Source organism: Ursus maritimus, unplaced genomic scaffold (genome assembly GCF_017311325.1).
Source record: "Ursus maritimus isolate PB19 unplaced genomic scaffold, ASM1731132v1 scaffold_30, whole genome shotgun sequence".
In the NCBI taxonomy this organism is placed as follows: Eukaryota; Metazoa; Chordata; class Mammalia; order Carnivora; family Ursidae; genus Ursus; species Ursus maritimus.
Genome location: NW_024425564.1, coordinates 9252329 through 9258723, shown reverse-complemented (window position 1 = coordinate 9258723; position 6395 = coordinate 9252329). Strand labels below are relative to the sequence as shown.

The 6395-nt window shown below is 48.3% G+C and overlaps 2 non-coding genes across 2 annotated transcripts; both read left to right on the top strand.

The window, feature by feature from the left end:
- The first annotated feature begins 2127 nt into the window (after positions 1–2127).
- On the top strand, positions 2128–2208 carry TRNAS-CGA. The gene has a single exon. It is a non-coding gene; the product is annotated as a tRNA-Ser (tRNA).
- A 1553-nt stretch (positions 2209–3761) lies between these two features.
- Positions 3762–3834, top strand: TRNAR-ACG. The gene has a single exon. It is a non-coding gene; the product is annotated as a tRNA-Arg (tRNA).
- The last annotated feature ends 2561 nt before the right edge of the window (positions 3835–6395 follow it).

Below are 6395 nucleotides of genomic sequence, written 5' to 3'. Positions count from 1 at the left end.
TTTAAAGAGAATTATGATAATTTACCAGTCCTTTCTCTACCAACTTTTCCCGTGTTGGGCAGCGTCCACATGCGTTGGGCTTCTCAGGGCTCCCCATCTGGAGAGTCAATTCTGGACGGAAGAGAAAAGAGCACCTCCTGGGGGACGTTGACGGGCCCAAGAACCAGCAGGTTCCCAGTGGCACGGAGTCTGAGAAGCCGTTTGGGATTGAAAAGAATCTGACAAAAAGGTAAACTCCCCAGGAGGGGACAGGAAGGGAGGGATGGGCTGTGACCCCAGGAGGGGACAGGAAGGAAGGGATGAGCTGTGACAGCTTTTGGGTGGTGTCCTTTTAAACAAGTGGCCTCCTTTCTCTGTTTTTTCCTTAGGGACTCCTGAATTCCTTGATATAGTAGATGGACTAGGAGAAAATCAAGATCTAGCTAAGAACCACAGACGTTTCAAAGGAGCCTTTAATTTGTGGGTGGACTCAATAATCTTCATCCCAAGATTACTTGAGTCTCCAAAGGGTTCCGGCAAAGGCCTGAGAATCAAACCAATGAAACTGCCCCACAGCTAGCCTTGGTTGGTCCCAGGTCTGTTGCAGAGCTGTGGACTGGGTAAATGGCAAAGCTGGGGATGGGGACTGGAGATCGCCACAGAGTTACGCCACTCAGTGCTCCTTGTCCCTAAAGCCAAGAGAGGATTTCCTGTAAAAACAACTCCTGGAAACTGTACGCTCTAAGGAGGAATACACTCTGGCCCAGACAGAAAATACTACTTTCTCTGCAAAAACAAATTACACACACAAAAAAAAGATTTTGAAGTTGTCACTCCTAGATCCAAAAGAGGAAGTTTAAGCTATTTCAAATTCTGTGAATTTGGACTAAATAGTCCAAGATTGCACCGTGGAGAGAGGACTTCTGCTTCTCCCAGAACACCCTGGAGCAAACCAAGACTGCTCCCCCAAAACCTTTGAAGTCAGCGTGTGCATTCCAGGTCTGGCTGGCCCTGAGCTTCGGGGGCCAGGCTAGAACCCCACACCAGAGCCTTCTTGCCTTGTTACCTCAGACTTCTCAACGACTCCGGACTGATTCCAAATTGTGATTCGCTCCCTCTGGGGCTCCGGGTGAGGCCTCCTTCAGAGCCCTCGTACTGCTGAGTTCCAGAAAAGAAGCTCTCCATTCACCATTCCAGAGGAGGCCTCTGGTAAAAACAGTTTCTGTCCCCTCCCTCCTCATTTATAGTGTTTTCTCAAGCTTCTATTTAATATTTTCTAGTAGGTACATCCAAAGTCTAAAGTGGCAGGCAGTAACTGTCTCCCTCGTGCTCCTGAATAATGCCGTCTCCTCAGACTCTCAACTTGTTACTATTGCCACGAGTTTCCTGATTATCCTTGAGAGATTTTTTTGTAAAATGCATAGATAATCTAACACAAATATACTTCCAGTGGTAGCATTTTATGCAGATTGCTCTGACCATTGCTTTTATTTTAAAATATATGTATGTACACAGTGATCTTTCTCATTTTCTTTTAAATATGCATAGCACTCCACTGTGTAATCATGGCATAATTTATCTAAGTAAATAATTCTGAATAATTAGGTTTTTCCCGATCTTGTCATCACCATTAACGCTGCAGAGACTAGACTTAAGCCCAATATAAGCTCTCACGTGTGCAAGTATATCCTGTGTATGTGGGGAGGTGCTGTATGGAAGGGTCTATGCGTTTGAAATATTGGTGGGTGCTGACAAATTGTCCTCCACAGCAGCACAGCCTAGTATATTCCGTGGAGAGCACAACTGAATAGGGTGCTGGCCACGCTTAATGCAACTCTTCCCTTCATTTCCTGCGAGCTATGAAGTAATCCATGAAGACTGTAGAAAAATGCTGAAAATCAAGGATTCTCGTGATGCTGGAATATTGCCTCCTCCTGGAGAGGTGAGATTTTGCAGCCTGGGGCCTGGCAGGATGGGGCTGGGTGGAGACACCTGCTGTAGGGGCTTGGGAGTGATTCCCTTCTGAGTCCTGCTTAAAGTAAACGTGCCGAATGAGCAGAAGCAACCAGCCTTAGTAAGAGGGGACTGCAAGAGTCCGGGCCTTGTATGAATGTGTATTTTAATGTATAAACAGCTCCCTTGTGCTGGGCTGTGATGGCCGAGTGGTTAAGGCGTTGGACTCGAAATCCAATGGGGTTTCCCGCGCAGGTTCAAATCCTGCTCACAGCGCTCTGTGATGCTTTTTCTATCCAAGTGACAAAGTGCTCGCCAACAGCTGTATTTTCAGCTCTTCGCGTTATTCCCCAAACTGGAAAGTAGGAAGGCAGCTTCCTCTCCAGCGGTGTGCGCGGATTTCCCCGCCTTTTCTTCAGCACCACACCGTGCGTTTTGCGCATGGATCCTTCTGCAAGCCCCGCACCTGTGAATCCCCGCCCCTGGGCGCGGGCAGTGCTTCCTTGCCCTGGGCAAGCAAAGCCCGAGATTCGGCGCACAGAATTGTGGCTTGTTCTGTATTGGGATTATGAGATCTGGAGGCAGACCCCCGGGGCAAAGAGAACCAGGAAGTTCTGTTCTTAAAACTCACTGAAGTCGCGCGCTAATAGAAATGTAGGTAAGCTTCCTTAAAGAGTTCTCTGGTATTTAAAGAAACAAAAAGGAAAAGCAAGCAAACAAACCTAAAACAGACTGGTGGGAAACATCAGGTCTAAGCTCATAAAGATCCGGTGGTTTGCGCGCCAAGCACTCTTTACAACATCGTCCAGAAAATGAGGAAATCGAAGCAAAGACAACATAGCAATGTGGCCAACGCAGGAAGTCTAGGGGGGCAGGAGTCGGGTGCACCCTGGCTGTCCTGGACCCAAGCCCCCGTGCTTCTGGCTCTCAGAGGGGAGGACCGGCCTCACGTACAGATGCTTCTGTGTTTCCGCGTGTTAATACACCTAGCCGATTTATGTAGCGATGACTGGTAGTCGCGAACTTTATAATTATAAATCCAAACTTCTAAGTTCCTATGTAAATCGGGTTCTTAAAATGTTTACCTTTTTTTGAATTCTTGCCGCCACGTGGCCTCATTTGGGAGGGTGGGTGTTTCCGAAAGCCTCTTCTGCTGCATAGTCTGAAATGCTCTCCTCCAGCACGAGTTAGGGCTCTTTGGAGAATGAGGTGGAAAACAATAACTCAGGAGTGTATTCCAGTTTCCTTGTCATTATACCAAAGTTTTAAGTGATGGGGATCGCTAATAACTGATCCACACATCGCCTCAGTATTAAGTACATAAGAAAATGCGACTGCTGACGGACCAGTGAGCCGACGGCGTAGACTACTGAAGCGCTCACAAGGAGAAACAACAGAAACACACAGGCACGGAAATGAGAAAAAATGCAAGCGACATTCTGTCACACACACGATGTTTCGAGGCAGAAAATCCTTTCAGAAATGATGACCCGGGCTCATCACAAGTGCACTCCTTAACCCCCGGCACCTAGTCCGCCCCTGAGCACCGGGAATGTGTGGGAGTGTTGGGCCGCTAGATTGAACACCTAAAACTAATGTAACAGTGGGTGTTAACTAACTGGGATTAAAATTAAAACTTCAAAAAAAGAAAAAAAAAAGAAATGTAACTGTTTTACCGGAATGTAACGCAGGCAAGCTAACCCCAATCAGTCAGCTTTACCCGAACCCACAGGTCTTTCTTGTTCTACTCACTTCTGCCTGCGTCACAAAGCAACTGTGTTCTCAGTGATTCTAATGAATAATGAATAGTCAACGCCCTTGAAAGCAGGGGGCCAGTGGCGCAATGGATAACGCGTCTGACTACGGATCAGAAGATTCTAGGTTCGACTCCTGGCTGGCTCGGACTTCCTTTTCTTTCTCGTAAGAATGTCTTTCTGTGTTTCTTCAAGTTGGTAAGAGAAACGAACTGTCAAAGTGCTTGGAAAGTAACTGTCAAAGTGCTTGGAAAGTAATTCATCCGATCGGGCTCCTCTCCTGGGTGGCAGCCTTGGCTCTCTGGTAAATTGGAATGAATGCTCAAATTGTCCCTCTTCCGCGAGGTCCTTTTGCCACACTGACGCTTGACTGAAAGATCTTTGGAAGGACAGCTTCAAGAACCCAATGAGGTGTATGATTCGGCCATAAAAAGGAATGTTCTGAAAGGTGCCACAAGCTGGCGGAACCTTGAAGACATCTGCAGAGAGGAGCCAGACGCAAAAGGCCACGTGGTATATTCCATTTGTGGGCAATGCCCAGAGTAGGCACACCCTCAGAGAAGGTAGCTGCCGGGAGCTGGGAAAGGTGGAGAGGGAACGGAATTTGCTGGGGGGGGTGATGGAAGTGTTTTGCAGTTAGATGACGGTGACGGTCGCACAACTCCGGATGCACTAAAAACCACTGAATTGTACAGTTTTCTGTGAATTTTATGGTACATAAATTATACCTTAATATTTAAAAATCAAAGAAGGGTCAAAGGAAAAAAAAACAATACAATCCAGTATTTTCTTCACGGAGTTTTCCGCCGTGGGGCAGGGCTCTGTCTCCCGCACACTTTCTGTCCGGAGCATCGGTCCCAGAGGAAGGCGAAGGGACCTCCATCCCCTGGAGACACGCTGAACCAAGAAGGACGCGGCTGTGGACGAACGCAACCAGAGCCTCGCTTAGACCCTCAGTTCGCCGATCTCCGCGAAGATCCACGTTCACATCCACGAAAGCCACTCGGCCTCCTTGTCCCGCCCCGCCGTGTCCCCCGCAGCGCCGCCTCCCCGCGGAGGGCTGATCCTCGGAAACTTTGGGGTCGTGAAGGGTCCCAGACAGAAGGGGAGCCGACGGGAGGGCGAGGACGCGAGGGAGATGAGGGAGCCGCAGCCTCTGGCGGGGCCTCTCCAGACAGGGGGCCTCCTCGACAGGTGCTCGTGCGCGCGACTTGGGGGGGGGGCGGTGGGACGCAAACGGAGCCGAAGCGGGCACAGACGAGCAGAAGAGACCTTCCCGTGCGGGTGCACACGTCTTCATCTCACGAGAAGGGGCTGGCGCTGGACACGGGCGTTGACGAGGACGCAGGGGAGCCGGCCGCGCGTCGGGGCTAGCTGGGCGCACGGTCTGTTGGGCTGGAAGCGACTTAGAGGTGGGGAAGGACGAAGAACGGTCCAGAGGATCCGGACTTTCCCGCAGGAAATGCGCTCAGATTTCGGCGCGCAGGAGAACCACTGGGGGGTGAAAGGCAGTTTTCTGGGCCCGACCCCCAGAGCTCCGCGCGGGTTCCTGGGTGCAGCGGTGAACTGGGGCGGGGGTGCTGGGCCAGGGCCCCGCGGACCCCGCTGCACCGCCCGACCCTCCGGCTCTTGCAGCTGACGGTCACGCAGCTTCCACGCAGCTTCCACGGTAGACCCGCAGAAACGGCGTCCGTACTGTGCCTTAGGCCGCGAGCCTCGAGCCACGTAAGTCAGTTTTTCCAGGGTAATTAATTTTAAGGTAACCGACCGTTTCTACTCTCGAGACTTTTGTTTTCAAGATTTCTGTTAAAACGTGTAAATTTCATCGAATACTTTTTCCCCCCTTTTTGGTGGCTTGTTTTAGAAAGAAGTCCATGTCCACCTCCCCGTCAAACAAACAAAACCTCAAGGAGAAAACGTTGGCTTTTTTTTTTTTTAAATCTGCAGGTTGGAAAATTCTCTTCCCCATAAAAACATGTCAACAGAGATTATTTTGTGAAGAGCATTTTTTCGTTTTCCCCCAGAATGTTCTAAAGCCGCACTGTCTAGAACAATAGCCATTAACACGTTTTTAAAACTTAATTCCCCCAAAAACTGTGCAATTTCTTATTCACAGTTTTTTTTAAATTGATTCCATGTTGGGTTATAATACTTGGGATAAAAGCATTATAATTAATTACACTTGTTTATTTATACTTTTTAAATATGGCTACTTGAAAAACTGAAATTACTTATTCAATACTTTTAAGTCTCAGATCTTGTGCTTATTCATGTGGTAACATCAGTCAAGTGCCATCAGTTTGCCAGGATGTGGTTCTCCAGGGCAGACTCCGTGGAGCTGTCACGTTCCGCAGAATCGGTTTTTTACTCCAAAAAATGCATGTATTCTTCTCCAACAGCAATTCCTAGTGTGTGAAAATGAAAAATTTTCAAACTATATTTCTTTACCTGCTTTTTTTTTTTCCCCCTATGCAAGAGGGTTCTGTGAGTCTTCTGGTGAAAGCACCTGCTTAGTAAACAGAAGATCCTGGATTGCAATTTGGTGACGCTCTGTCTGCAGGCTTTGTCATTTAAAACAGTTAGTCCTAGTTTGGTTGAAGACAGTTTGAAGGCTTTATTCTTGATGAGACCTGAGTTACTCAATTGTTATATGGCAGGGAAGACTAAAAGCCTGATGTTGACTTTATAGATGTCTTCACTTTCAGAAGG